Raw genomic sequence first — 18,294 nt, forward strand, 5'->3', positions numbered from 1 at the left:
AACAAATAACACAATGTTTTAAGAAAATGGGCAAAAGACATGAATAGATAATTGTAAAAAAAAAAGACATATAAGTGGCCAAAAAATATATGAAAAACCTGCTCCACATTGCTAATCATCACGTAGATGTAAATCAAAACCACAGTGAGATATAATTTTATATAAGTCAGAAAGACTATCATTAAAAATCAAAATATAACAGACATAACAGATATTGGTGAGGCTGTGGAGAAAAAGAAGCCACTTATACAGTGCTGGTGGGAAAGTCAATTAGTTCAGTAACTGTGGAAAGCAGTTTACAGATTTCTCAAAGAACTTAGAACTACCAACCAACCAGCAATTCGATTACTGGTTATATACCTTAAAGAAAACAAATTTTTCCACCAATAAGACACATTCACTTGCATGTTCATCATAACACTACTCGCAATAGCAAAGACACAGAATCAACCTAGGTGTGCATCAATGTGCAATGGGTAAAGACGATATGGTACATATAAACCATGAAATATTACACAACTATGAAAAGGAATGAAATTATGTCATTGGCAGCATCATAGCTGGAGCTAGACGTCATTATCTTAAGTGATTTAATGGAGAAACAGAAAACCAAAGGCTGCATGCTTTCACTTATAAGAGGGAGCTAAACAGTGGGTATTCATGGACATGATGACCGCAACATTAGATGCTCAGGACTATAAGAACAGGGAGAGAAAAAGGGCAAGGGCTGAAACTATTGGGTACTATACTCAGTACCTGGGTGACAAAATCAAATTGCACCTCAAACCTTACCATCACATAATACACCTAGGTAAAAAGCCTGTACATGTTCTTCCTGAATCTAAAATAAAAGATAAAATTATGAAAATAAAAAATGAGGCATATTCAGAAAGCATTCATCTAAACAGCATAAACAGAAAATTAAAAAAAAAATCAAAACAATTAGTTTTCTACAAAATTGTGACAGTATACAACATTTTTTAAACCCAAAGAATATATCAAGTAAGGAATACGATTGTCCAAAAATTAATTTGAAAGGAAACAAGAAAAAGCAAAGGAGAAGTAGGAAAAGGAGGAGGAAGAGGAGAATGACGAGGAAGAGAAGGGAAGAGAGGAGGAGAAGAACAAATGGAGGGATATCAGAAAAGAAGTGGAAGTTTTCAGGGGAAAAAATAATACCAAAAGAAAATCTTATGAAGTAAAAACTCCGTTGAAAATAGCAAAAATTGAGTCAATATGAATAGGAACTTATAATATCCCAACATATACACTTATAACAGGCTATGGTTAATTTTGTGTGTCAACTTCACTAGGCTATAGAGTACCCAGATATATGGTAAAACATTTTTCTGGGTGTTTCCTGAGAGGTGTTTTTTGATTATATGAAGATTTGAATCAATAGAGTAAAGCATATTGACCTCCATAATATGGATGAAACTGTTTAAATCAATTGAAGGCCTGAATAGAAAAAAGAAGACTGACCCTCCCCAAAATAAAAGGAAAATTCTCTAATAGACTGGCTTTGGACATCTGCACCATTGCAGCGCTGGATCTTACCTGCCTGCCTTCAGACTGGAATTGTACTTTTCAGCTTTTCTGGATCTTGAGCCTACAGTCTCACCCTGCAGATACAGATATCCTAGTTTTCACAATCACATAAGGCAATTCCTCATAATAACTGTCATCTGTCTAACTCTCTCTCTATCTCTCTTTGTCTCAATCTCTATTCCCGGTTGATCAAATAAAAAGGAAAACGTTTAAGCTTGTTATAGTTCTGACTAGAATAGAATAAATGGGCATGCGATTTACCTCCTTGCAAAAGTATCCACCATATTACTGTACAAAATGTATGCATCAACTGGCTTTGTTCATTGAATAACAGAAAACAGAAGGTTGTGATCCTACAGAGACAGGGTCTGATTCAAAACAGTTTTGTACATGGAGCACTTTTCAAACCACAGCACAGGAAGTGGAACTTCATCACATAGCAGTGGTCTTGCTGAGTAAGTACAGCTCAGAGGTTGGGGCTGTTGGGACATCTAGAATTTGAGGGACAGTTAACCAGAGAAGGGGAAAGTCAGCAAATCCCAAAAACTGCTTCCCTCAGCCTGTATCTCAATATTAAGTTGCACATATAAAGAACAACATTCTGAGAGGTCAGGCAGAAAATAGTCCTAGAGACCGGTGAGTAAAATAGAGATTACAAAATTTATGCCAGTGAGACAAAAGTTATACAAGGCAACACTGGAGATCTGATGATATAAATTCAAGTCACCTTGCTGTAGAACACACAGTTTTTTCAAGCTTATATGGGGCATTCACACAGATGGACAGTCGTTTGAAAAGTAAAATAAGTTTGATAAATTTCTGACCAAAATTAAGTTAGAATCAACAATAAAAGTATTTAGAAAATCCTCTAATAGTTGAAAACTGTGTAATAGTATTCCATATAATCATAATGATTATATGAATAATAATCATTCCTAATAAAGATCGTAATAGCTGAATAAATGAATTACAAGAATATAAAAATATTCTGAACTTCATATGAACATATCAATCAAAATTTGTGTGATGGTTAAAGGAATTTTTAGAGCTTGAAGACTTTATATTAGAAAATAAGAAAATATTAAATCAATGGACAAAAGTTTTTATCACTAGATGCTGGGAAAAGTAAATTAAACCTAAAATAAATTAAAATGTGAAATGAATATACATAAAAGCTGAAATTAATAAAAGAAAAATTATAAGAGACATAGCAACGAAATTAAAACCAAGTGGTTTGAAAAGGTTCATAAAACTGATAAAAGCCTGGCAGACTTAAAAAAATCACAGTAATTATTTTTTGAGTTGCAATTTCATTTTTTGGTTCCTTTCAAGTTCACAGATTATTGGTAGAATTATCAATATTACAAATAAAAGAGGGGACATTAATACAGATATTACGGATATTAAAAGGTAATAGAAAACATATACAATTTTATAATTACTAATTTTACAGCTTAGAAGAAATGTATAACATTTCATAAAATACATGAATTATCATACTGGCATAAAAAGAAATAGAAAGTCTGAAGTGCTCTGTATTAATGGACAATTAATACAGTGAAAAAAATTTTTCTTCCAAGAAAAAACAAAAACTTTCATTTGAAGAAAATTTTAGATCCAGATATCTTCACAAGTAATTTGTTTTAAATGTTTAAAAAGGAAGGAATGCCAGCATTGTGCAAAATTATTCAGATAATATAGGAAAAAACCTTCCCCATGTCATCAAATGGCACCATTGGAACACAGTGCTTAAACTAAGACTGAGCAGATACATTACATTCAAGGACAGAAAGATTCAATATGTTTAAGGTGTGCATGTCACTCAAATTGACCTAAATATTTAAAGAAATCCTATGCCAAGTTCACTGGGCTCTTATGAAGTTCACCTGACTCTTTTCTGCTGAAGAATATTAACTGTAAACATTTTAGATTAAATGAAAATTTTCAATTCTTGTTAGGAATTTAGAGAAAGTAATCAGTATATATATATATGTATGTGTGATATATGAGTGTGTGTATATGTATGTATTGTTTGTTACAGAGTACAACAGAGACTGTATGCAGAACAACATTGCTTTGAAGTTGCTTTGAAGAAAATCAGGCATAAAATTAAGTGAGCTAACCAGGATAGGGCTGAAGAAGAATTTTAGAAGAATCAAATCGATTATGGATGAAGGAATTTGGATCTGCACTCCCAACTCCACTACTACTTAGTGCTGTAGCAAAATGTAAAGTAAAAGACTATAAAGCACACAGTAACTGCCCAGCACATAGTAAACTAACTTTTAATAAATATTGTTATCATTACTAATATTAATGTTGAACACAAGAATGAAGGCTACAGAGTTTTAAGAAACTGGGTAAGGTCATTACAGTAAATGAAAGATGCATTTAAAGACTCAACCTTTGGAATGTAGCTGGTGTTTTAGGACCACAGTGAAGCTCCTTTCCCTGAGTTCAGCTTGCTCATTAGCTTGTCTTTTACCAAAATTTAACAAAAGCAGAGAAACAGATGGAGTAAGTCCATTTGCATTCACTGAAGCCCATGCTCTATCTACCAATATCAATAAACTCATGTGATGGTTTATTCAAAATTCTGCAGAGAAAACAAGCTAACCTTCACATAGAAGGCCTTCTGCAAGATTTTATTTATATTATTCTCTGATCCAATCAAAATAATTAAAAATTATAAAAGATATTTTACATTTTGGTAACTCAAATTTGAATATAAACTTTGTTTTATTTGTTCTTTTACATCAAGTAATTAAAGACTAAAAATTGACTTATTTTGAATGGAAAGATAGAGTAAGGAAAATAAAAATTTGTTTCATTTTTTTTTCCATAAGGAAAACTTTTATCTTCCACAGCTCAATCCTTGCCTCTTGGAAAAGCCAAATCTCCTTACCTCTTTCAGTAAGGCATTAATACCTGTTGTGAAAACCCTTTACCAATGCTAATTGTTCCAGCAAGCAGTGAAAGGGGAACAGCAGGCCCAGGGGTTATATGTGAAGACCTACAATACAAAGAAGTTCTATACTTCATGGACCTCTAAGCATGCCGCTAAGCCTCCTGATTACAAAAAGTACAGCGTGCCACTAAAAGGCATCAAGATCTCCTGAAGACAATTATAATGCATATAACATCTGTTCTCAATCATGGGCGACAGGAGAGAAAATGTGCACCGCATGATACGTTACATACGACAAAGAAGTCCAGCTGTGTGAAGAAAGGCATGTGAAAACGCAATGGCTAAGAAAGAACAGTGTCGAGTGAGCATTGTATAATGACAGTGACCCATGGTGATCTCTTTGAGTGCCTCTGTGGTGCCAAGATCTGTTTGTTCTCTTACAAAAAAAAAAAAAAGGCCACCTGTGACATCGTCAATTATTGGTACTTTTCATAAAGCAGTAGTATTTACAAGATAATTTGAATGTAACAGTTCAAATAACAAACTAAAAGTGCTACATAGAGCAAAGTGTTTTCTTAGCCCTTAGTTCTAATAGGATCAAAAATGCCTTTATCTCCTTTTGGAAATCTGTGTCACTCCAAACCATTTTTATGTAATTTGAAATACAATTTTAATAATCTTATAATAACTATTAATACAAATAATGTCAAAAATAATAATTAGGAAAAATTATGCCACCATTTACATATCTGGCTTCATTATTTCTCTTCCTCTCTCATTTTATCAGGCTCCAGTCAGACTGCCTCCTTGTTCTTCCAGCATAGTGCGAATCTCCAAGTGGGTGTTCCTATAGGCTAATTTTGCCTAGCTGGATGGTATTTACCAATTGTCCATAAGCCTTGCTTCCTCAAGAGCTGCACACATTTACTATCATACTGCCATCAGAGGAAGGTAAGTCTGATTAAAACAGAACCCATTACACGCCCATCCTGTTCCTCATTTATTATTTTCATAGAGGGCTAGTTAGCATCTAGTATAATATTTTCCTGGTTTTTCATTTTGTGTATTTACAATTTTTTTTCCTGGAAAATGTAAGCTTTGTGAATTACGAGATTGGGGCTCTTTCGTTCAATGCTATCTACCTAACACAATAGTGCATTGCACAGGATAACTGTTCAAAATTATGTCTTAAATGATTGGATTACCTTAGGATTTCCCTAGTTCTATACATTTTAATTGTATAGTAAAGGGATAACCCAATGAACTTGGTGGGCTCAAACCTTGAATATCCCTAAAATAGCACTGGCCTCTTACCTGTTCCAGGGAGATAACCTCTGAGCCCTTGGAATATTCTGCCTATAAGAATGTCTTTGAATGCCTGAGAATCTGGGCCATACCAGATAGTTCATGCTAATAATGTAACTTTTAGTGTACCCCTGTTTTTGTGTACCTGGGGGTTTGGATCACTCTGTATCAGTTTGACCTCTGAGGGAATGGAGCCAAATAGAATAGTTGGGTTATATGGGTGTCCCAAGCATATAAGACTGTCAATAAAAATCCTGTCCTCGAAACTCATCTGGCCTTCTCTGTTTGCCAACATCTTGCATGTGTCACCATACATCATTGTTGGAGAATTAAATGATGCTTGTTTGATTTCACTGGGAGAGGATGATTGAGGGCTTGTACCTGGTTTTGTAACCAGGTCATGGAATGGGACGGGGCTCAGCTCTCCCCCCACACCCTCCCTACCCCCACCATTTGATGTGCCCAAGGCTCCTGGGCTCCCTGGCTCCAGGAATGGGGAAGAGACCCTGGCGACAGGATGAGCTTATCCATCAAGTAAATATCGGACCCAAAGAGTTTTGCAGAGTGATTTATCAGGCAGAGAGAGAAAGAGAGAGAGAGAGAGCTCCCACGCTGCCGTGAGAGGGGAATCCGAAGGGGATATCTGCACAGGTAGAGAGGGAAAGACAGCTCCTACGTTGTGAGAGGGGATCCCAGAGAGGGAAATCTAGGTAAGGTGCCCTGGAGTTTTAACTTCGAAGTTATTCCCGCCCCATTTATGTTTTTGTCCAATGAGAGGCATTCTTTCAAACTTCCTCTGGAGTGGTTGATCTTTGACTTTGATTCCAAACTGGTTGCTTGGCCCTCAACAGAGCCTTTCCTTTAAGGGCTTTTGGCAGCTTTCTGAACAAAGGAAGCTCACCTGGAATTTTACCTAGCCCACAAGCAGGGAAAGTTAGACAAAAAGCTTTATGTTCTCTGACGGGGAGGAGGATGGGGTATGATACAGGGAAGTTCTTGCCTTTGAAACCACGCCCCTTGTGGACCCGGGAAGAGAAGTTAACATAGTTCCTCAGTTTCTCCTAAATTCTATAGGGTAAATTCTGCCCCTGTATCTCTTTCTCCTTTGCTGATAAAATCAGCAAAGGAAAGGATACAAAAATGTAAGCCACAGGTTTTCACATATAAAATAGATATGTAAATGATATACTTAGTATTTAGTATATATAGCATATTTATTTAGTAATTTAATATATGCACACATATAAAGTAAAATAATACCACACTGTATTATTTTGTTACATTTATCTTCCTATTATTTATGTAGACACTAGAAAAATTATATAATGTAAGTTCCAGATAGCAAATACAAAATGTTCCACTCAACATGTATCATTCCAAAGGACCTAGACGCAGATGATTTCAAAAGCCAGAGAGCTGTTAGACCTTCCAGACAGCTTTCAGACATGTCTAAAAACCCTCTCAGTAATGTTTACATTTAAATTATTTTTAGGCACATTATCTTTTGTTCACCAATAAAGCATAATTAAGCCATTATTGTTTTTAATAATATTCAATTTAGATAGCACTGCAGATACTCTCATTTTCTGGTATTTCAAGAGACGTTTAATAAGTTAATGAGAACATAGGGACACAGGGAGGGTAGCATCACACACTGGGGTCTGTTGGGGGGGGCAAGAGAGGGAAAGTGTGAGGGGTTGCGAAGGTCAGGGAGGGATAACATGGGGAAAAGTGCCAGATGTAGATGACGGGGGGATGGAGGCAGCAAACCACATTTCCATGTGTGTACCTATGCAACAGTCCTGCATGATCAGCACATGTACCCCAGAACCCAAAGTACAATTTTAAAAAAAAGAGAATAATCATTACACATCATTATCCAGTACCAGTTATCAAATAAAAAGTTTTCAAGTTTCCCCTATTTAGTAAGGTGTTAGCTGTGGCTTTGTCATACCTGGCCTTTCTTTTGTTGAGGTATGTTCCTTCTATATCTAATTTGTTGAAAGTTTTTATCATAAAGGGATGTTGGATTTTATAAACAAAAATATAATAATTTTAAGTCTCTTGATTTGCATTATAATCTCTAGATTATTATTCAAATATTATTATACTTTTCCTGAGAAGAGATATTGTATTTTCAGTATACACAGATTGAGAAGAGTAGTATGGATTTCAAAAATAAAATTCCAAAAACCCCACTTAGTTATAACTGATTTATGGTCATCATTATATGCTATGTGGATATATTTACTACCACAGATTTTCCAAAACACACAAATGTCTGTATTTTCTATTTTATTTTGGTTTCTGGTGTACATGTGAAGGTTTGTTATAGAGGTAAGTTGCATGCCATGGGGGTTTGGTGTACAGATTAATTCATCACCCACATCATAACCATAGTACCAAAAGGTAACTTTTCAAACCTCTCTTTTCTCCCACTCTCCACCATCAAGTAGGCCCTGGTATCCATTGTTTCTCTCTTTGTGTCCATGTGTACTCAATGTTTAGCTGCTGCTTCTTAAAAGTGAGAATATGCAATGTTTGGTTTTCTGTTCCTGCATTAGTTCATTTAGGATTATGATGGATTATGGCCTGCACCTTTATCCATGTTGCTGCAAAAGAGATAATATCATTCTTTTTTATGGCCGCATAGTACTCCATGGTGTATATGCACCACATATTTTTAATCCAGCCTACTCTTAGTGAGAATGTATTTTGATTTCATGACTTCACTGTTGTGATTAGTGCTGTGATGAACATAGGCAGGCATGTGTCATTTTTTCTAATTTCTACTTTAAGTACAGGGGTACATGTGCAGGTTTGTTTTATAGGTCAATGTGTGTCATGTGGGTTTGTTGTACAGATTAATTCATTACCCAGGTAACAAGCATAGTATTCCTTCGTTATTTTTCTTGACCCTTTCCCTCTTCTCATCCTCTACTTTCTGGTAGGCTCCAGTGTTTGTTGGTCCTCTCTATATGTCCAAGTGTTCTCATTATTTAGCTCCCATTTATAAGTGAGAACATGCAGTATTTGGTTTTCTGTTCCTGCATTAGTTTGCTAAGGATAATGGCTTCCATCTCCATCCATGCTCCTGCAATAGGACATGATCTGATTCTTTTTTATGACTGCATAGTATTTTATGGTATGTATGTACCACATTTTAAAATCCAGTCTACCACTGATGGACATTTAGGTTGATTCCATGTTATTGCTATTGTGAATAGTGCTGCAATGACCATTCACATACATGTGTCTTTATGGTAGAACAATTTATATTGGTTTAGGTATACACCCAGAAATGAGATTGTTAAGTCAAATGGTAGTTCTGTATGAAATTGCCACACTCCTTTCTACAATTGTTGAACTAATTTACACTCCCACCAACAGTGTATAAGCATTCCTTTTTCTCCTGTATTAGGGTTCTCTAGAGGTATAGGACTAATAGGATAAATGTACATATGAAAGGGGGTTTATTAAGGCATATTGACTCACATGATCACAAAGTGAAGTTCCACCATAGGCCATCTGAAAACTGAGGAGCAAGGAAGCCAGTCTGAGTCCCAAAACCTCAAAAGCAGGGATGCTGATAGTGCAGCCTTCAGTCTGTGGCTGAAGGCTGGAGAGCTCTTGGCAAACCACCAGTGTAGGTCCAAGAGTCCAAAAGGTGAAGAACTTAGAGTCTGACGGTTGAGGGCAGGAAGCATCCAGTACAGAAGGAAGCTGGAGGCCAAAAGACTTAGCCAGTCTAAGTCAGCCACATTCCTCTGCCTGCTTTTATCCTAGCCGCACTGGCAGCTGATTAGATGATACCCATCCCGATTGAGGGTGGGTCTGCCTCTCCCAGTCCACTAACTCAAATATTAATCTCCTTTGACAACACCTTCTCAGACACACCGAGGAACAATACTTTGCAACCTTCAACCCAATCAAGCTGACACTTAATAATAACCATCAAATGTCCTCAGCCTCAGCAGCCCCTGCTATTATTTGACTTTTATATTATAGCCATTCAGAATGGTGTGAGCTGGCATTTCATTGTGGTTTTGATTTGGCATTACTCAAATGATCAGTGATGGCGAGCTTATTTTCATATGCTTCCTGACCCATATATGTCTTCTGAAAATTTTCTGTTCATGTTTTTTCCTACTTTTTCATGGGATTGTTTTCTTGTAAATTTGTTTAAGTTCCTTACACATGCTGGATATAAGAACTTTGACAGATGCATAGTTTGCAAATATTTTCTCCCATTTTTTAGGTTGTCTATTTACTCTGTTGATAGTTTATTTTTCTGCATAGAAGCACTTTAATTTAATTATATCCCATTTGTCAATTTATACTTTTGTTGCAATTGCTTTTGGGGTTTTCATAATAAAATCTCTACCCAAGGCTGTGTCCTGAATGGTATTACCTAGGTTTTCTTCTACAGTTTTTATAGTTTGGTGTTTGTCATTTAAGTCTTTAATCCATCTTGAGTTGATATTTATATATAGTGAAAGGAAGAAGCCCACTTTTAATCTTCTCCATATGGCTAGCCAGTTATCCCATTATTTATTGAGTAGCGAGTCCTTTCTTTATTGCTTCTTTTTGTCAGCTTTGTCAAACATCAGATGGTTTTACATGTGAGGGCTTTTTGGGGGGCTTTCTATTCTGTTCCATTGGTCTATATGCCTGTTTTTGCATTACTACTATGCTGTTTTTGTTACAGTAGCTCTGTAGCATAGGTTGAAGTTGGGGTGTATGATGCCTTTAGCTTTGTTTTATTGTTGTTTTTGCTTAGGATTCTCTTGACTCTTTGGGCTCATTTTTGGTTTCATATGAATTTTAAAATAGTGTTTTCTAGTTATGTAAAAAATGCCATTAATAATTTCATAAGAATAGCATTTAATCTATAAATTATGCTGAACAGTATATTATTGATTCTTCCTATCCATGAGCATGGAATGTTTTTCCATTTGTTTGTGTCATCTCTGATTTCCTTGAGCAGAGTTTGTAGTTATCATTATAGAGGTCTTTCCCCTCCCTGGTTAGTTGTACTCCTAGGTATTGTATTCTATGTGTGGCAATTGTGAGTGGGATTGTGTTGCTGAACTGGCTCTTGGTTTAACTGTTGATGAATAGGGGCGTAGTGATTTCTGTACCTTGATTTCATTTTCTGAGACTTTGTTAAAGTTGCTTATCAGCTAAAGGAATTTTGGCTGAGGATGAGGTTTTCCAGATATAGAATCATGTCATATGGAAACAGAGATAGCTTGACTTCCTCTCTTCCCATCATTTTGATGCCTTTTATTTCTTTCCCTTGTCTGATTGCTCTGGCCAGGACTTCCAATACTATGTTGATTAGAAGTGGTGAGAAAGGTCATGTTTGTCTTGTGCCAGTTTTCAAGGGGAATCCTTCCAGCTTTTGCCCATTTAGTATAATGTTATTGGGTTGGTGCAAAAGTAATTGTGATTTTTGCCATTAAAATTAAAGGTGAAACTTAATATGTATGGGTTTGTCATTAATGGCTCTTATTATTTTGAGGTATGTTCCTAGAACAGCTAATTTATTGAGTTTTTAACATGAAGGGGTGTTGAATTTTATAAAAAGATGTTTCTGCATCTATTGAGAAAATGGTGATTTTTGTCTTCAGTTGTTTATGTGATGAATCTCATTTATTGATTTGCATGTATTGACCCAGCCTTGCATTCCAGGGATGAAGCCTGGTGAATAAGCTTTTTGATGTGCTTCTGGATTCATTTTGCCAGTATTTTGCTGAAGAGTTTTGCATTGTTGTTCAAGTATATTGGCCCGAAGTTTTCATTTTTAATTGTATTTCTGCCAGGCTTTGGTATCAGGATGATGCTGGCCTCATAGAATGAATTAGGAAAGAGTCCCTTTTTTTCAATTGTTTGGAATGGTTGCAGTAGAAATGTTACCAGCTCTTCCTACATGTAGTAGAATTCAGTGAATCCTTCTGGTCCTGTTTTTGTTGTTGTTGATAGGCTACTTATTTTTGCCTCAATTTCAGAACTTGTTATTGGTCTTTTCAGGGATTTAATTTCTCCCTGGTTCAGCCTTGGGAACATGTATGTGTCCAGGAATTTATTAGTTTCTTTTCAATTTTCTACTTTGTGAGCATTGAGGCATTCCTAATATTATCTGATTGTTATTTTTATTTCTCTGGGTTCAGTGGTAACATCCTCTTTGTCATTTATAATTGTGTTCATTGGGTCTTCTTCTTTTTCTTCTTTCTTGTTATAGTTTGCAGTCTATTTTATTAATTTTTTCAAAAAACAACTCTTTGATCTTGATCTTTTCAATGGCTGTCTGTCTCAATCTGCTTCAGTTCCATTCTGATTCTGGCTACTTCTTGTATTTTGCTACTTTTGGGCTTAGTTCTCTTGGTTATCTAGTTTTTTTTTTTTTTTTTTTGCTGTGATGTTGTGCTGTTAAATTGAGATCTTTTAAACTTTTGATGTGGAATTTATATACATTTCCCTCTTTACACTGCCTTAGCTGTGTCCCAGAGATTCTTGTATGCTGTATCTTTGTTTTCATTAGTTTCAAAGAATGTCTTGATTTTTGCCTTAATTTCATTATTTATGCAAAAGTCATTGCAGAGCAGGTTTTTCAACTTTCATTCAATTGCCTGGTTTGGAACAGGTTTCTTAGTTTTGATTTCTAATTTTACTGTGATGTGGTCTGAGAGTGTACTTAGTATGATTTAGGTTCTTTTATATTTGCTGAGGCGTGATTTATTTTTTATTATGTGGTCAATCTTAGATTGTGTGGTATGTGGTGATAAGAGGCATGTATATTCTGTTGTTTTGTCATTGAGAATTCTGTAGATGTCTAGCAGGCAGTTCCCTAGGGTTAAAGTCCCCTATGGGAGTAAATGAAGCCTGTGCAGGGGGGTAAGCATCCTTGGCTGTGCTCCACTACAGATGCTCTGGCACTCAACCCTTTGGGCTATGTACTGGATGGCATGCAGTCCCTACCACTTCTTTAAGCAGATCTCCCTGCCAATTCAAGTGTCCATAGTGGTTGAGGGGTGTCTTTCTGTTGGGATTCCAGAGGCCCATGAGGAAATCAGGTTGCTCCTTTCCAGTTCAACTTATCTTTCCCCCAGAGTTCTTGGGGGCCAGAAACAAGTCCCTGTCTGCAGGAGCCCCATGCAGGGTTCTCAGCTTCCTTCCCATTCAGTCCAGCTTCTGTATCTTCCCTCCATACACTTTCAGTGTCTTCCCTCTGAAGACCTGTCAGGAGTCAAAATGTCTGTTTTTGGTGTTTATCTGGAAATATATAATTTTTTTAAATAAATGGAGATAATTCTAATTGCATAATAACAAATTTTAATGTCATGAGCTTCTTAAATGGGTACATAAGTATCACTAAAAATGTGTGGTAATTTATTCAGTTTGTGAGCGTTCTTTTGAAAACATGTCTTTAGCAGATGAATAAAATTTGTTTAAGTTAGGGAAATGAGGTGACATGAGGACAATTATGAATGAATTGTTTATGCACTACAATTATTTTTCTCTGAGTTTATATAATTTGAACATGCTTTAAAAATAAAACATAATTTTATGTTTTGGTACTGTGCTGTTAGTTGAAAAAATGTTTCACTATTAAATCAATGTCAATTGTGAAGTATTTTGGTAATGCCAAAATGCTATAAAAGTAGTAATCTTTATTTTAGGAAGATATTCTTCATATAAAAATAAATTTCTTTGGTAATAGTGTTCACTTATAAAATCAATTAGAGATAATTTAATTAAAACAAACATTAACAACTTCTTTCACAAACTTTAAGAGGGAGCAAATGAGGGCCTCTGGGCTGTTAGTACCATTGCATATGGAAATAAATACCAACTGGGCTTCCAGCACTCATTCTTACGTATTCTAGGCATCCTCATTTATTTTTTTTCTTATTATCTGAAAGACTCAGACCTCAATTCACAGATTAAATAAAAATTAATTGACAAGAACTCTCAGTTTACACCCTGAAATTGATATATTTCTTATTCTTACACCCCATCTTTACTCCTCCCCTGATTTTCAATTGACATAGTGTCATCTTTTCTCTAATTTAAGAAAAATTATTTTACCTTATAAGGAATGTTACTCTATTGATTCCCTTAGTTCTTTAGTACTTTCAAGAATTTCTTCTTCTCTAAAGTATTTCCATCACAGATAAAATATATAAACATGCCAATCTAAAAATGAATACAATAGATGAATGGATAACAAATGGCATATTCATACAATGAAATCCTATTCAATAATTAAAAAGATGTGAGTTACCAAGTCTCGAAAAGACATAAAGGAAACTTAATTGCACATTTCTAAGTTAGAGAAGCCAAACTGAGAAAATGGTACATATTGTATTATTTCAACAATAGGGCATTACAGAAAAGTTAAAACTATTGAGATAGTGCAAATATTGGTGGTTGCCAAGGAGAAGAAAGGGGTGAATAAGCACAGCACAGAGGATTTTCAGGACTGTGAAAATATTCGCTGTTACTGTAATGGTGGATACTTAACATCATGAAGTTGCATGAATCCACATGAAGAGTAAACCCTAATGTAAACTATGTATTTTAATTAAAATAATGTATCAGTATTGACTCATCAATTATAATTAATGTATCTTGGTAATGCAAGTTATTAATAGTAGCAAAAACTCTGGGGGCAGGGAGAGTATATAGGAACACTCTAATTTTGATTGATTTTTTCTTTATATATAAAACTTTTCCAAAAAACTAAATCCATTTATGAAAAAAGCAAAGCAAAACATATTAAAAATATTCCAAACACACAATTTCTATAAAGTAAATATTCACATGCTTATAAACTACATTTCTTCTTATTACTGGTCAAATTTACATTGTTTTCATGTCCTCATTTTCTCCTAAATACGCTAATGCCTTTAGTCTGAGTTCTAATTCCCCACCATCACAGAAACACGATGCTCTAAGGTAATAAATGGCATGTATCTGTCTAAATCAAATGAAATTTTAGTTATTTTACTTGACCTAGAAATAGAATTTGACAATACTGTGCTACTGTTTCATTAAATTAAGTGTGTATTTGTGTGTTTGTGTGTGTGTGTGTGTTTGTGTGTTGCTTAATACTATCTTGCTTTTCCTTCCTTAAATTTCTCAGGTCACTTCTCAGTACTCTTGTTTTCAGGCTCATTATGTTCTTTCTATTTGCAACTTTTTATAGTTTTATGTTGCTTAGTAAAAAACCCTTCTTTGTGTTTATTCTGTAATTTCTTCCTTGAGAAAAATACTGTTTCACTTATTTACGGCTCAGTGTCTCCTAGTCCTCTCATCTGAGTTTCTAATCAATGATATTATTGAAAAACCTACTTGTGGATTTGAAATTGCTTTAGATTAGCAAGTATATGCTTAATTCATGTTGTCTTTCAAAATTTATTCCTCTGTTAGTAAACACTGTCATTTTTAAACAGGTGAAAAAAATAAACAACAATAACAAAGGGTTAGCCTGATAACATCTTTCCACCTCACTCTAGCTGACTTACACCAGAGTCAATACATTGATAATCTTGCTTAATAGTTGGGAGATTAGGTGGAATCCAGGCATACTTTTTTAAGCATACTGATTGCGATTCTTGCTGAATCTTTTGGCTCTGCCCTTAGCTGTATCTCAACTTCTATTTGAGATTACAAAAATATAAACCAATCTCATAAACCTGTACATGCTCCATTACCCAGAGCCAGGGTAGAGAGAAAATATTTCTCTTACAACTATCACAAAAAAGCTGTATTTCTCTCTGGGTTTGAAAATCTGGGTCACTTGAATAAATCTGAATCATAAACATTATACCTTAAAAATGTTTTATTAAACTAATCAAGTTCTATTTTTGCAGTTATGACTGGGTTAATCCTACCCAAGCAACATAGCTGTTACACAATGAAATAGGTTTGAAGGGCTTTTGAAAAGGCAACAGCAATGTCTACAATGTATCACTTGCCAATGACATACACCCTTTTTCTCATACAGGCAGTTTCAAAAGTATCCATGAATAGATTTGTTATAATCCCAACATTTTCAAAGGAAGAAAAAAAAATGAATGTTTTTTCCAGATGCTGTATTAACCTCTGTTTCCAGGATCTCTGTAGTATCAATTTCATCTTAATTGAATTCTGTCATCTCTCTTCATATTCCAGGTACATATGACTAATTGCTAAGATATCTACCTTGAAAGACACAATCTATAATGAAAAAGAAAGAACAGGATACAGGCAATGACCCACCTCAGTTAATATGTTGCCATTTAATGGGATGTTAAAATATTCAGTGTGATCAGGTGAATTGGAAGGTGGGAAGCTTAAAAGTTTGGCAAAATAATGAAAGTAGAAAGATAAAGATAAAGTAATAAAAGTTCTAAATAAACTAAAATGTGATGGCCAAAAATATTTTAAGTAGGACACAATTATATCACTTTTGATCATCTATTTTGAATTATGTTATGCTAAATTAAGGAAGATGGAGTAATGAAAGCTAGTTACTGGGGAAAACAATTTGAAGATTTCTCGAAGAACTAAAAAAGAACTATCATTCAACCTAAGAATCCTGTTAATGTGAATGTACTCATAAATTGCTCTGTGAAAATGACCTGTACTCGTACGTTAATTGTGACGCTATACACGATACAAAGACCTGCAATGAACCTAGGTGACCATCACTTATGGACTGGATAAAGAAAATTTGGTATATATGCACCATGGAATAATATGCAGCTGGAAAAAATAATGGAATCATGTCCGTTGCAGCAACATGGATTAAGCTGGAGGCCATTATCTTAGGCAAATTAAAACAGAAACAGAAAACCTAATACCACATGTTCTCCATTATAAGTGGGAGCTAAACATCGGGTACACATAGATACACAGGTGGGAGCAATAGACTCCGGGGACCACAAGAGGGAGGAGAAAGCCTAGGGGGCAAGGGTTGAAAAAAACCATTGGGTATCTATTGGGTACTATACTCGTTGCCTATGTGATGGCTTCAGTGGTACCCCAAATCTCAGCATCATGGAATATACCCTTGTAACAAACCTGCACATGCACCCTTTGATTCGAAAATAGAAACTGAATAAAATAGCAAAGTAAAGTAAAAGTTTTAAAATTAAAAAAAAAAATGAAGATTAGTCATAGTAGAAGTCAGTATTAAGCATTGAGATTTGTTCAAAAAGTTATGACAAAAGTTAGTAACCATAATTTTTGGTTGGGACAGTGAAAGGTGACAAAATCAAGCACAGACTAGATGTTCTTAAATGTTAATGGGACTTTTTGCATGCATGTCATCATTTGTATTTGAAATCCATAATTCATTCTTAGTTGTGAATTTGTGTTCCTACAAAATTCAGCAAGGAGAGTATATTCTTTCCAATTAGCTAGATGAATTTGTGTAAAACAGGTGTTTTCTCTTTAAATGTTTGAAGGAATCTGCAAGTGAAGCTCCTGTGTGACTGGGTGTTTTTTGTCTGAGAAGATATGAAATTGATGGATTCAATCTTATTAATAGCAATACATTTGAATTGTATTGTTATTCAAATTCCATATTTCTTTTGGTTGCAATTATATCTTTTTAAGAAAATTATTTTTATATCTAAATTAAAATATTGTAATGTAAATCTAGGAGCTTAAACTGTGTATTATCATTTTCGATTCATTGTGTATAACACTTGGGCTTCCTAGGATAAAAATATCAATACTAAAACTGTATTGGTGGCATTTGAAGTCCATGTGGCCATGCCATTATTTTCAAACGTCTCAGTTAGTTATTTTTGTTAATAGCTTTTGCTATAGTTTCTAGAATAGTTTATGTTCCTGGAGCATCTATTTCAAGGCAGTGTGAAATTAGAAGTAAAGAATAAAATTAATCTTTGATCACCTTTATCTTGTATGCTGCTATTAAATAAAACAATATTGGAATTAATGGTGATAACCAAATTGGAAGCATGTCACATGGCTCAGTGAATCTTTAACATGTTTAAGAGGGCTTCTATTTCTGCAAATTAATTACCTTCACTGTTCCTTTCCCAAGGATCATTTCTGATAGACTAATATTTTCTAAGAATGTAGTTGGATCTATGGTTATCTAAGCATTTAGGGGTTTAGCATTTTATTTGATAAATACAGCAGTAAAATGCAACGGCCGCAGAGCAGCAGTTGTGGGCTTTTTGTTCACACTGTGCCTTTCTCTGCACTCCACATACATCATCCAGAAAAAAGGCATTTTACAGGAAAAGGGTATTTTATAAATAGTTGTTGAATAGAAAGAAAAATAAAATAATAATATAAAAAGAAACTGAAGAAAAAAGAATTTCCATGTTTATGTGTGGTGTGATTTGACATTTGGAAAGTCAAATGGGTCTACTGAAAAGCAGGTGATAACTGATGTTTAGAGCTCATGGAATGAGTCATGGTCTTTTTTCTGCATTGACTAGTATATACAGATAAGACATGGTCTTTTTTTCTACATTAACCAGTTTATATGAATACATATAGAAGGAGTA

The 18,294-nt window shown here is 34.8% G+C and overlaps 1 long non-coding RNA gene across 1 annotated transcript; it reads right to left on the minus strand.

Annotated features, from left to right (window-relative positions):
* Nucleotides 1-205: 205 nt before the first annotated feature.
* Nucleotides 206-16,340, minus strand: LOC116552329. The gene is made up of 3 exons (XR_004269328.1): nucleotides 16,327-16,340; nucleotides 611-616; nucleotides 206-322 (listed from the first exon to the last, which is right to left on the minus strand). It is a non-coding gene; the product is annotated as an uncharacterized LOC116552329 (long non-coding RNA).
* Nucleotides 16,341-18,294: the final 1,954 nt, after the last annotated feature.

The sequence above is a fragment of the Sapajus apella genome, unplaced genomic scaffold (assembly GCF_009761245.1).
Source record: "Sapajus apella isolate SASKATOON/1434 unplaced genomic scaffold, GSC_monkey_1.0 scaffold11, whole genome shotgun sequence".
NCBI classification, from domain to species: domain Eukaryota; kingdom Metazoa; phylum Chordata; class Mammalia; order Primates; family Cebidae; genus Sapajus; species Sapajus apella.